The sequence below is a fragment of the Polypterus senegalus genome, chromosome 4, assembly GCF_016835505.1.
Source record: "Polypterus senegalus isolate Bchr_013 chromosome 4, ASM1683550v1, whole genome shotgun sequence".
In the NCBI taxonomy this organism is placed as follows: domain Eukaryota; kingdom Metazoa; phylum Chordata; class Cladistia; order Polypteriformes; family Polypteridae; genus Polypterus; species Polypterus senegalus.
In genome coordinates, this window is record NC_053157.1 from 204,411,208 (window position 1) to 204,425,869 (window position 14,662).

Here is a 14,662-nt window from a genome sequence, read left to right on the forward strand (position 1 = left end):
GCTCAGTCATCCGGGAGGGGCTCAGAGTAGAGCCGCTGCTCCTCCGCATCGAGAGGAGTCAGATGAGGTGGCTCTGGCATCTGATCAGGATGTCTCCTGGACGCCTCCCTGGTGAGGTGTTCTGGGCACATCCAACCGGGAGGAGGCCCCAGGGAAGACCCAGGACACGCTGGAGGGACTATGTCTCCTGGCTGGCCTGGGAACGCCTTGGGATTCTCCCGGAAGTGCTAGAAGAATTTGCTGGGGAGAGGGAAGTCTGGGCCTCTCTGCTCAAGCTGCTGCCCCCACAACCCGACCTCGGATAAGCGGAAGAGGATGGATGGATAATATAATGGGCTAGGTCACATTAGTTTAGGTATTGCAAAAATGCATCTATTACTCTCATACTATTATGCAGCAAGACATTAACAAAAGCTACTTTTGGTGTTAATAACACTTACAAAGTATCAGTAACATAGTTTTTCATTTGTCCAATGTCGCCTGCTGAAATAACTTTGGAATGGTGAGAGGTGGCTTAAGTGAGAAATATTTCTCTTGATATTGCATACTTCACTATAAGACCTGTGAATCCTTCATCTTAACAAGTAATTTTACCAGCTAATCAAAGGCTCTTAATATGCCACACTGCACAGAGATGAATAACCACTTTACTGATGTTTTATAAGCATAATTACTATAAGACCAAAAGAAGACTTTGTTAAGGTCTTGTTACATAAGAGTGAATGATTAATAGATGCATTTTTGCTGTCACTAAACTAAAATGTATTATGTCATAAAATATTATGGTTCTGGTTCTCGCCTCTCATTCTAAACTCTTTGCACACTGGCACAGAGCTTTTGAAGTTAACAAATGGAAAGTTCTGGTTTCTGAAAGAGAAAGGGAGCCCTTCACCATAGATGATGATGTAAGGAAAGCATGAACTTAGCAGGGAAAAAACGTGAATGTAGCATTAATCATTTTTATATAAAAATTTTCACTTCATTTTGCACATCTCATTTATATATCTTATTTGAAAAATGTTGATTTCAGGTCACTTTAATCAGCTTTTAGAAATCTATCATTATAATATCTTTCAAACCTGTCCATGTATTACACAGGCTGCATTCTAAACTTTCATATAATAAGATGTAAAATAATCTGTCTTAAATAAAGGCTATTTTTCTGTGGTTATTACATATTTATCTTCACCAACTCTATTATCAAAACTTACAAAGTTTTATACTTTTAATGCCTAACATCTGTATAATCACTTGCTTTTTTTTATATATTAACAAGGAAGAATTATTCCATCCTTATTGAAGTGAAGAAAAATCCAAATAAAACTCCACTTATTTTCACAACTTGCGGACAGAAGGGATCTAACTGCACCTCAAAAAAATGGCTTATATTTTTTCTCATAGGTAAAAACAGCAATGGCCAAAGTCAAACTGAAGTGAAGTGGAATTTCAATTAACAAGAAACACTCTAGGAATTCTTCACACAAAAACATATTTAGATTTGTTGAGTGCTTATTAGCAGTCAAACTATATATTATTTAGGCAAAAGGCCGACTCATCTGTGTGGAGTTACAGCGAAGAACAGATCCTATTTTTGCAGCTGCAAAATTCCACATTTTACCTTCTGTTGGTCACAGTGGAATGAATAACTGTGGTAACGTGCCTGGGATTCTCTGCAAATTCACTTAACGCAATGCCAGATTAATTTAGGGTTATTTTTTTCTTGTCTCTCTCTTTTCTCTTTTACTTCTACATTGAAAGCAGAAACTAAAACCCCTGCATGTGTTAATGGTAAAGTGTTGAAGGTAAACAGAAACACATCCTATGTGTACTGCCAGAGTTTTATTTTTTTGATAGCCTGTAAATAAAGGATAGGTTTTACACCCATTTTAAATAGGAAATACTGCATTTATGTGATTATTAATATACAGTATGTTTAAAATCCTCTTCTTTTTCTTTCAGCTGCTCCCGTTAGGGGTCGCCACAGTGGATCATCTTCTTCCATATCTTTCTGTGCTCTACATCTTGCTTTGTCACACCTGCATGTCTTCTCTCACCAAATCCATAAACCTTCTCTTAGACCTTCCTCTTTTCCTCTTCCCTGGCAGCTCTATCCTTAGCATCCTACTCCCAATATGCTCAGCATCTCTCCTCTGCACATGTCCAAACTAATGCAATCTCGCCTCTCTGACTTTGTCTCCCAACCGTCCAACTTGAGCTGACCCTCTAATGTACTTATTTCTAATTCTATCCATCCTTGTCAAACCCAGTGCAAATCTTAACATCTTTAGCTCTGTCACCTCCAGCTCTGTCTCCTGCTTTCTGGTCATGGCCACCATCTCCAATCAATATAACATAGCTATGAATATATATGTTTAAAATATCATGTCCCAATTTGGCCTCACCAGTATTTTTTTGTAAATTAATAAGTGTTGTGCATAGTGGTTAATTCTGCAGCTTCATACTTTCAGGAAACTATTCAAATCCTAGAACAATCATTTGTCACCTGTGTAGAGTTTTTACCTCCTGTGTTTTCATCTTAAGTTTTTCTCACACATCTAACACATCAGGTTAGGTTGATGAGCGATTCCTAAGTGACCAGTTATGAGTGAGCATATGAAACAATGGACTGGTGCTCCACATTCAGTTGGCTTCTGCATTATGTCTGATGCTATCAGATTAGATTCTGGTTCTCTGTAACCTTAAACTTTTATAGTTAAGTGGGATCAGCACATTAATAATACAAATTACGAATAAAAAGAACATCATGGTGTCATACACTTGCATATAGGGAGCATTTGCAGGGCTCTAGTGAGGTAAGCCTCTAGTGCCCACCACATGTGAAAACACAGCCACCAACACCATCTTCCCATTTTCCTGTACACCAGAGGACTTGTCCCAAGATGGACCGTGACGACACTTACGTTTTTCCCAAAGTTCCCACCCATCCTGCTCAAGGGGTTATTTAAAGAACAGTGGCACCGGAAGTCAGTGTTTACTTGGAAACATGATTCCAAAGCGTACAAAGCTCTGAGGAAAAGGCTTATTTTGAGAGTCATACATCACTAGTAAACCTAGACTACCCAGGATGTGAGACATACTGTATGTGATTTTTTTTCCATGATCCTTTTTACTTTTAATTTTTGGCTTCATCATATGGGTTACTGGGTTGGTTCTCAGCCTTTTATGTTCTTTTTCGATTCTTCTGTTACAACAGTATCATAATAAAATACACCATACAAAGAGAATAATTTGATGTACGATTCTATCACTGAGTCCACAGGGAGCCTTCATTAAACTGATTCCTTAAATTAGAAAAAAATTTACTTGACTTCATCTTTGAAACTATATTAGTTAAATGGTGTGTGTTGTGCATTTAACAAATCAATAAATGAAAGTTGTGAGGAGGCATGATGTGTAAGCACATAGACATCTATGCCATGCTCCGACAATTTCTCTTCTTACATCGTTCAGTCTGTTGTCATGTAGTGTTAGTTAAATTAATTTTTCTTTAAACTTTAACATAAGCTATCAGAAAAATGTGGTATGTGCAATAATGTTAGTACTATAAATATCATTATATATCTGTGGCAGTTCAATATATTCATATAAACCACTCTTCATTGATATAATTCTTTAAACAAATTTCAAATATAACTTGGCTGAAACATAACATAAAATTAAATGTAAACAATAAAAATGATAAAAATAGAAAGTATAACAGAAAAAATACCATGAAATATATACAAAGAAACATACATACATATGTCAGTTGTTTTTTAATATGAATAAAAGTTTCTCTAAGCCACAGTTCCAAATCAGTTATTTGTAAATGTGGTCCACAAGGTGACAGTTATTGTATCACAGTAAACTGACTTTTAAATTGCTCAGATGTTAGTAAATTAGGTAGTTGTATGGGTATTCATTTATAACAGACTAGCTGCTCCATGACCACCATGCTTTTAAATGAAATCTCCTCTGTTAACTCCGCAAGGAACAGATCTAAACGTAACTTCATGGAGCTCATCAATCATCCAGCTTTCTTGCAGATGATTCCAACTTTTACTTCATGTCCCTTCCTTCCTGCCTCATTCCTGTTTGCTTGTAGTAGCACCCCCACCCAACCAATATACAATCCACCCCGTAACTTCTTTCCAGTTCCACTAATCTGTCACTGCACAGGACTCCCCCTCTCCCTGTCTAATTCTATTCAACATCAATTTGGAGGGCCAGAAACAGGCCAAGGCAATAGGAGAGCTTTAGACTTCAAAACTTTAAGTTTGGGTTCAACTCCTGCCACTGGCACTGTGTAACCATGCACAATTCACTTCACATCCCTGTGCTCGAATTGGAAAACCAAAAGAAATGTAACAAGATTTTGTAAATAAGTTGCCTTGGATAAAGGCGCCAGCCAAATAATAAGTAATAACATCTGATTAGTTGTGCACTCAACTTCTATTGCAGCAGTGCTGTCAGGTTATTATATGTATATGGCTGAAATCCACTTTGAAACACTATTCCAGAATAAATGATGTTTATAGCAGCAAAAGTTTACACCAAGATGTGACTATTGACCATATGTGGCCAGCCGTATCTTTGGGTTTGGCAAAGTGATCTCCAGTCCAAAACACAGAATCAGCACCCCAGATTCCAATGTCCTAAGTCAGTGACACTCTACAAATGATCACAGCACAGGCAAACAGCAATTATCACAGTAAAATATAACAAAAGGTATGCCAATGGGTCCATTCATGATGACAACATACCCAGTCCAAAGTATACCAGGTGCTAATGCCAGTAATCACAAGAGAAAGAAATGGGAGAAAGTAAATAACATCTTAAAAATTACAGTTGTTACAATTACAGTTACTAAAAAGGATTACAAACAACCTCCCCAGCATCTCTAAAAGGATCAAGATTTAAATATTTTTTTATCCCAGGAATACAGTATGTTATATTATAAAAAAGCAAGTCTTCATGTTACATTTAAATACGAAGACTAATGTAATATGGCCACTGATTAATACATCATTTTGGAAATATGGGCTCCTGTAGTGAAAGGCTTTGCCTTCTTCAGTAATTGTATTTAATCCTGAAACTGTATGTTATTCTACATTGTACTGGCATGCATATTATATTTTTGAGAAAGGTTTAGAGAATAAGGGACCAGAAAATGAAACATAGCTGAAATGTCAGGTTAATGTTTGTTTGTGTAAAATCAAAACTAGGCATCATTGAACTTTAAACAAACTGAGGTGAGAAACTTTCAGGAGAGAATCAGAAACCAGGAATCCAAAATTATGAATCATACGTCAAGGTTTGTTCTAGAATGTACTGTATCCACCATCTTGAATAACCAGGAAGTGCATTGCATTGATCTTATATCATCAAAACAATAAAATCATACACTGTGCACTTGCAGTCACCACAGAGTAGCAACATGACCATAACAATGCATAAAATGGTGGCACCCACGTTGAACAAAAATGGTGTTATGGAAGATGCAAAAATAAAGTAAGCACTTTAATTTGGTCCAAGCGTGGAAAAGAATTAAAATGACTAAATGTCATAACACCTATGTGAAAAGAAAAAATACTTTGAGTTATTTGGTTGTCCATCTTACTTTTAGTTCTGATCACTGGTGCCATGTTTTCAGTTGGCCTTTACCTTTCTGCATTTCATAAATACTGCTCACATTAATTGTTTTGCTTTTCTAATTACTTTGTAAAAGAACTCATTATAAAAGACATAATGTAAAATGCCAAACAGAGTGGATTATAGATGAACACTATACTTTTAGAAATGCATTTACTGTTTAGTTCAGTCCATTTCTAAGCTAGTTAAGAAAACTGAAAGATGAGTGATGCTTAATTTAATTTAGAAACTTGACTCACAACTGGATATGGACATGGATTTCCTACTTGGATTCAGTTTTTCTTCTTACAGTCCAAAGATACCCTGTTAAAAGACAAGCTTGGTATTTTTCCAAGTCAAAGTTATTTCTTCACAGACATGGTATATATGCATTTGTCATGTGAAATTGTCTTCTAAAATTAAGTGCTTTCTATAAATTAAAAAAAATATGCTCGCTGCATTGGACTTTATAGCGGAAACTATGGGGCAAAGAAGAAAAGCTTATAAACTTACCAAATACATTCAAGCCATAACAGTTGACAAGTACTGATCCACATCTTGTGATTAGATACACATTGCAAAATTATTTATACATGGCATTTTTGAACAAGAAAACACCAATATTTTGATATATATATATATATATATATATATATATATATATATATAGCGGGTTGGAAATATATATATATATATATACATATATATATATATATATATTAGATGTGTAAGGCTGTGCTGTAAAAAGTCCAAGAAACTACTGAAAAAAAATTTAAATGTAGATTTGGCAGGTAATTGAAAGGAAGTACTTTGGGCATCTCTCCCCTTGGAGGTTTCAAGTTGCCAATATGCTTGCATCATTTGTGCATTAGCAGCTAAGCTGCTGTCTTTCTTCAGAGGTTTCCTTTTGCCAGTGTGCTCGCCTTCCTTGTGCTTTAGCAGCGGGAGGAAAAGCAAAAGGGATACCGTTTCGCCGATGTGCTTGCCTAGCTTCTGTATTAGCCGCTAAGCAAGTGACTCTTTCTTCAGAGGTTTCATTTTGCCGACGTACTGGCCTCGCTTGTGCATCCTTGGAGGTGGAGCCCTTACCCTGACTCCACCTCTCTCTTCTGGGCCGGACAGACACACTACACTTCCACGTTTAGATGTTTATATATAATATATATATATATATATATATATATATATATATATATATATAGATAGATAGATAGATAGATATATAGATAGATAAATAGATAGTTATGTGTGTGTAGTAATGGACAGCAATCACGGACTGGCATCCTGAACATGATTGAACAAGGATCCGTACTGGGAGGCCAGTGCAATGAAAGGATTGTTAAAGATGAGCACTGCTGAACATTTTCCCCACCAGTACACCAGATGACAGTATAGACATCTGCTGGGGAAGCTGGGATCTGTAGTCCCATGGGGCATCCCTCTTGGGTTCCGTGGGGTCTGTCAGGGGTAGCTGCTGGGATTCATAGTCTCTACTTTCAGAGTCTTCTGGTTGACCTAGTTGTGCTTCCAATGGGTTATGCCCAAACATGGGAAGTACTCCCAGTTCATAGATAAAAGAAGCTCCTCGGCCTAAGCCAGGCGATTTGGAGTCGGGTGATAGAGGACGAAGCTTGCCTGGAGCAGTAGAAGGTGAAGAAATATGATTAGTGCAAAAGCCTATTATATATAATATATTATATACAGATTGTTTTTTTAGTTACAGCATTTAAATTCTTATAATGTTCTTGCAAACATACTCGTGTAAGTATCATTGGCAATTATAATTATACAGAAGGAAGTAGTGAGAAAAGCAGCTGTGTACGATGGCTGAGGTCTTTACTTATACCATTTGCCTTTCTATGGTAGTGAGTGATGAATATTTCTTAAAAACAAAACAATTCTGTGATGATCATACTCTGTGCTGCCCTCACCACCCTCTGCAGTCCTTTACATTTCTAAACCATAAAGGTGAAGTATCAATATATGATGTATCCTGTGAAGGCGGATTCCACTGTGCACTTGCAAATGTTCCTAGAACAGATGGAGAAATGCAGATGCCTAAGATAGTAGAGACTCTGGTGAGTCTTTTTTTAGAAGAAACAGAATGTGTCCTGCCCATTTCTTCATAAGAAATTTAAAGCTGCTCACTCCTTCAACAGAATCCCCTCTGATGTAGAAGTCAGTATGATCTGGCTTATCCTTTTTGAAGTCTATGACTAGCTACTTGATTTTGCTGACATTAAGGGTGAGACTGTAGTCCTGGTATCAATGAGTCAGCAGGTAGACCTCATCACTGTTATTTGTCTCATCATTGTTGGTGAGATAATGAAATGGGCTAAGATGGTGGCGTCATCATCAAACTAAATGGTAGTGTTAGTGCTGTGTCTGTCTACAAAGTCAAAGGTATATACAAAAAAAAACTAAATAAAAAATAACACACGCTCAGATGTCTGTGAGAAGAAACACACAGCGCATCACCACACCATACAGTAAGCAAAGAGGCAAATTTTACTCTTTGAGCTTATGGACTCCAGTCCCACACCTTTTTCTGTTTTGTTTCTAAAGAAGAAAGACATTTGTTAGTAAAGTATCAATCTTTTTTTCTTAAGTGTTTTTTAAGTATTTTTTTCATAAGTATTGAAAAGGCAGACTGAAGTATCACCATATAGTAGTACTAGAATTACTTTAATCTATATGAATACTGCTATCCTACAGCAACAGTTGGGCAATGTTCTCCAAAATACACAAGCCACTGATATTAATAGGTGTGGCTGTTGCTTAGTAAGACAGCAATTATTTGCATTGCTTTATTTTTCTCTTCAGGGAAACAACTGAAATTTGTCACAATCCTAGAACTTCCAAAAAATATGAATGCTGTTCAATAGTAATGAAAATCTAAATTTAAAATAAATGAACCAGTTACTCCTAATGCAAAAATGGTGTCTAGTCTACATATTAATCCATTGTGTGAAAAAACTCCAAGTACAACAAATAGGGTCATTTCAAAAAAGGTGTTCATCTTGTACCTGTTACATGCATTTTATGTGGAGTAATAAACATGAATTCTTATTAATACATAACTTACATAATCTCATTAAGAACAAGATAACAAAAGACAACAACACAACAAAATAATTAAATGTATTGGTCAATGTGAAACCTTTATTGATTACTCGTGCGAATAATTGGAAAGACACTCAAAACGTGAAGGTAGTGTTGAGGTGCCAGCCGGGTCAACACCTTTTAATACAAATGTAAATAAATTCAAACAAAAAGGACAGTGAATGACATATACTGAGGTAATATGAAATAAACTGAAGTTTGTGACATCTGTGTTTCTGACGTCTTTAATGGGAATCAAGCCTTTCATTTTCGTGATGTGTGTTTTTCAAAATTCGGATCCAATATAAGACACCATTTTCAAGGGCGTATTCTTTTATAGTCCTTTGTATATTAGGGGTAGAGCCAATTGGCCTCACTGGGCATCTTTTCATTTTTGTGGGTGAAAAAAGAGACAGCAATGTTAGTGACTGCACCCTCTCTCTTCCCGGGAAGGTGTCACTTACCTCTGATAAACCTGGAAGGTGATTCTCCTACACACATATTTGACACTGGATATGCTATGAACATGAATTGCTTTTGTTTTTTGTTCCTTGTTTTTATTTTGTTTGTATATTAATTGAACCAGCATTAAAGAAACATTGCATATTTGCAGACACGTGGATTGAGAAAGATGTTGTTAAGAATTGGGAAACCCATTTTCACTGCTTACAACAATATTTGTGCTTTGAATATATATATATATATATATCCTTATATATAATTTGATACTATCCGTATGTATGGTGTTCACATCAATACCTCGTATGTATGGTGTTCGCGTCAATACCCCGACTCAATACAAGTTAGAACCATGCAAATGGGACTTAGCCTCTGTAGTTAGAATATAACGTGGCAAATGCGGATGCAGTATTGCATGATTGGATAAGAATGTTCGAATGCTTCAGTGATGCCGCTGGACGACCGAGTATAGTAAGCCAGTGTTGGTTTGAGCAGATAACAGTAAGTTCGGTTGGTTTTTGGAACGTTGGTTTGGAGGGGCGTACTTTCCAGGACTAACATCGTCAACTGACTTAAACCCTTCGACAGCTCCAGAACCGTAAACAATTTAAAACTTATCGCCATTTGTTTGGTATGTCAAAATCTATTTTTGGGCAGATCGGTTTTGACATCTGTCTTTCTGACATCTATTGGCAAACAGAGTAAATACAGCTGGGTATTAGCAATGATCATTGTTTAAATTTTAGCCGATCTCAGATCTAAAATGACCACGCCAACATAATTATTACTCCGACTCTGATTAGAATCGTAAAATACGGTTTGTTTTGAAAATTTGTTTGCCGGAAAAAATCAAATGAGCCCAGTTTAAACAGGAAGCTCTTCATTACATCAGCCGAAAAGGTCTATTTTAAGCACAAATCAGTGCCATGATAACAAATTCATTTCAAGGACTTAAAAGAACAAATAATTCTTTACAGAGAAAGTATGGATTTCACAAACATAGAATTTGTAGCCCAATTCGATCATGCTCCCAGTCGCTAGTATATATATATATATATATATATATATATATACACAGTATATATATATTGTGGTGGATTGCCGCCATTTTACTCCGGCCCTCACCCCCTGGACGCTAGGAGGAGCTCTCCCGAGAGCATATACGGGCCCCGAATTCCAGCAGGGCCTCATGGACTATGTAGTTTTTATACACAGCCCTGCTGGATACCTTGGGGGCCACTGGGAGTTGCTGTCGGGAGGCCAATTGACTCATTTGGGCACCATGACCCGAAAGTTCATCACAGGAAGAGCGACGGGCTTCCGGGGTGAAGAAAAGTACTGTTACCCTGACCCGGAAGGAATAAGGACTTGTGGAACTGTTGGGCAGAAAGACTTCCGGGTCAGGAGGAATAAAAGGACTCTGGGAACTCCCAGACAACGAGCTGAGCTGGGTGGTAGGAGGGCAACGCATCTGGGAGTGGAGGATTGTGATTTATTGGTTAATTGTATTGTTTATGAATATAGTGGAGTGGAGGGTGCTTGGTGCACATTATTATAATAAATATAATTATTGTGGCAATTTTACCAGGTGTTTGGCGTGGTACCTGAGGGTTCAAGGGAGCACTACTGCCCCCTACTGCGACAATATACAGTATATAATATACTACCGTGTTCATTTATCTGTCCAGGATTTTAAATCACCTGTAGCTCGCAAACCATTTGAACTATTGACCTGAAATTTGGTACACATATACTATGTGGTGTCTCCTATCCAGGGTGATGATTGACCTCCAAGGTTATTCCTCTTTTCATTTTTATTTTATTTTATTGTAGAGTCAACACTTTCACTTCCTCTTCATATCTTAAATCATTCTTGAGGCAGATTGAAGACTTAAGTGAAAAATTAAAGAAAACGTACTAAGTAATTGCAACACAAGTACTGACTTAATCAGTTTTAACGTGAAAACATGCCAACGAAAGAAGAGATGAAGCGGGGCCCGTTGGTGTGGAGAAAAGAAGTGCTGCTCAGGAAGCAGCAAACACATCAACCTCTGAGCCAACAAATGCTAAACGTACAGAAATAGAGTATGAAAACTATGAATGCTCAAGTCAAGTGTATTAGCGATATTAATGATATGAAAATATTTTACTTTATACTGTATATTTTGAAAGTTTAATTTCCAGGCTTAACTTTCATGTATGAGTTTTTTTTTTCAGCAACTTTCACCACGAAAAGCACATAAAAAGATGAGATGACTTTTTTTTGTTTGTTCAAAATGTTTTTTTTTTTTTAATTTTTAATTACATCACCATTTTGAAAGCCGCTATGGCAAATAGTACTTGCTATGGGATCTTGCCTGTTTGCTTCCTAATACAAACTAATATATTACAGTTAAACAGCACAATCTCCTGGATATGAATTGAATCAATGAATAAGTATTATTAGAATGTCTTATTTTTGGTATTTAGGTTTTGACTCTCTAAAGTGCTCTTTTGTCACAACTCCATTTTCTCGTATTTTGACTCGTATTTTCTCATATTTTGGTTATATACTCATAATAGAATTTTGGTAAACGACTCGTTGCAGTTATTTATTGAAAAACAAATATAGCAATGTCCTCTAATTTAGAAAAGCAATTTTCAGCGCTCATAAATATTTTTTTCTCCATTTTCAATTTTACTTTTAGTTTTTAAGAAAGAATTAGTTTGTTTTATTTCAGAAAGAAATGTGCATTTTCTGGTTAGTGTCATGGAAAAAAAAAATACTACATCTTCAAAGAAGGCAGTCATGGAGCTCATATGAGAATGCAGAACTTTTATTTATTTGCCGAGAGTTATGCACAAATGTCTCAATCCATGGAGTGAGCGATTAATTAAACAATTCATTTTCGTTAATACTTTTCTATTACTGTTACCTCATCTAATATTTCACACTGTCTGACTCTTAATATGCTGAACTTTATCACCTCCTCTAATCAACTAACACCACCAGTAATTTCTGACTCATGTTATCCTTTATTCTGAACACCGCTTTCTTATTAGGGGCATTTGCAGATTGTTCTGTTGATCTTATCACCGCCTGTTTGGGCTTTCCCATTAGTTTATCCTCTCTTCCTAAACGAATGTCTGTTACTCATATACCTCATTCTAACCTTGAAAAAATATACTTGAATCTTCTTTAAGATAAGGTAGTGACCTCTTGTGCTTTCGGCTTTAAGTTGCATTTAGATAATTCTTGAGTTACACTCAGTCCTTTTCCCTGTTTGAAATAATTCATTCTTTTATGGCTATATATATATATATATATATATATATATATATATATATATATATATATATATATATATATATATATATATATATATATATACAGTGGAACCTCGCTTCACAACCATAATTCGTTCAGCTGCACAAGCAGGCTCACTCTCTCTCTCTCTCCCTCTCTCAGCAGCACGCGCTCGCTCTCTCTCTGTCTCTGTCTCTCTCTCTCATGCATGTGCAGGCAGGCACGCATGCGCAGGCAGGCAGGCAGGCACACACGTGCAGGCAGGCAGGCAGGAACGTCTGACCAAGAACGATGCAATACGTGCGGAAATCATCTGCGCACACAAACCGAAAGGGAAACTGGCTTGTTCATATACCGAGTGTGTGGTCGTGAACCGAGGCAAAAGTTTGGTGAACTTTTTGGTCGTGAACCGAGTTGTACGTGTACCAAGACGTTTGTGAACCGAGGTTCCACTATATATATATATATATATATACAGTGCATCCGGAAAGCATTCACAGCACATCACTTTTTCCACATTTTGTTATGTTACAGGCTTATTCCAAAATGGATTAAATTCATTTTTTTCCCCAGAATTCTACATACAACAACCTGGTGGCATTGGATGGACCAAAACATAATGTCCCAGAGGTGTTCTATTGGATTTAGATCAGGAAAGTGTGGTGGCCAGTCAATGTTATCAATTCCTTCATCCTCTAGGAACTGCCTGCATACTCTCACCACATGAGGCCAGGAATTGTTGTGCACCAGGAGCCACTGTACCAGCATAGGGTCTGACAATGGGTCCAAGGATTTCATCCTGATACCTAATGGCAGCCAAGGTGCCTTTGTCAAGCCTGTAGCGGTCTGTGTGACCCTTCATGGATATGCCTCCCCAGACAATCATTAACCCACCACCAAACTGCTCATGCTGAATGATGTTACAGGCAGCATAATGTTCTCCATGGCTTCTCCAGACCCTTTCACTTTTGTCACGTGCTCAGGGTGAACCTGCTCTCATCTGTAAAAAGCACAGGGCACCAGTGGTGCATCTGCCGATTCTGGTATTCTATGGCGAATGCCAATCGAGCTGCATGCTGCTGGGCAGTGAGCTCAGGGCCCATTAGAGGACATGGGGCCCTTGGGTCACCCTCATGAAGTCTTTCTGGTTGTTTGGTCAGAGACATTCACACCAGTGGCCTGCTGGAGGTCATTTTGTAGGGCTCTGGCAGTGCTCATCCTGTTCCTCCTTGCCCAAAGGAGCAGATACTGGTCCTGCTGATGGGTTATGGACCTTCTATGGCCCTCTCCAGGTCTCCTAGAGTAACTGCTTGTCTCCTAGAATCTCCTCCATGCCCTTGAGACTGTGCAGGGAGACACAGCAAACCTTATGGCAATGACACGTATTGATGTGCCATCCTGGAGAAGTTGGACTACCTGTGCAACCTCTGTAGGGTCCAGGTATCGCCTCATGCTACCAGTAGTGACACTGACTGTAGCCAAATGCAAAACTAGTGAAGAAACAGTCAGAAAAGATGAGGAGGGAAAACTGTCAGTGGCCTCCACCTGTTAAACCATTCCTGTTTTGGGGGTCATCTCATTGTTGCCCCTCTAGTGCATCTGTTGTTAATTTCATTAACACCACAGCAGCTGAAACTGATTAACAACCCCCTCTGCTACTTAACTGACCAGATTAATATCCCACAAGTTTCATTGACTTTATGCTATACTCTGATTAAAAAGTGTTCCTTTAATTCTTTTGAGCAGTATATATAAATTCCATTAGCTACTTTTCATGGACAAGATGTTATGGTGCAGCCAAGAAGGAATCTTAAAGTTTGCATCTCTGCTATTTGGCTGCATGCTAATTAAGTTCTATATGTTTATTGTATTCTAGTTTGCCATGGCACTGGAAAGTGGTAACATATTGAATGTAGTTCAAACATGCAAATGAATATTTCACTTTCTTCTGTATAAATGATAATACTATACTATACCATACTAAATTAATGTTGGAAAAAAGTTATGGGATATTTCCATGCTGAAAAGGAAAAAAGATAAAAGACACAATGTTTTGGGTGTATAGCCTTCATCATGTGTGCAACTGAAAAGGAAGCATCAGGTAACATATAGAAGGGAAGGAATTGTAGCTGAAAGGAGAAACAATCAGAGTAGATGAGAAAAAGCTGCCATTACAGATGATGA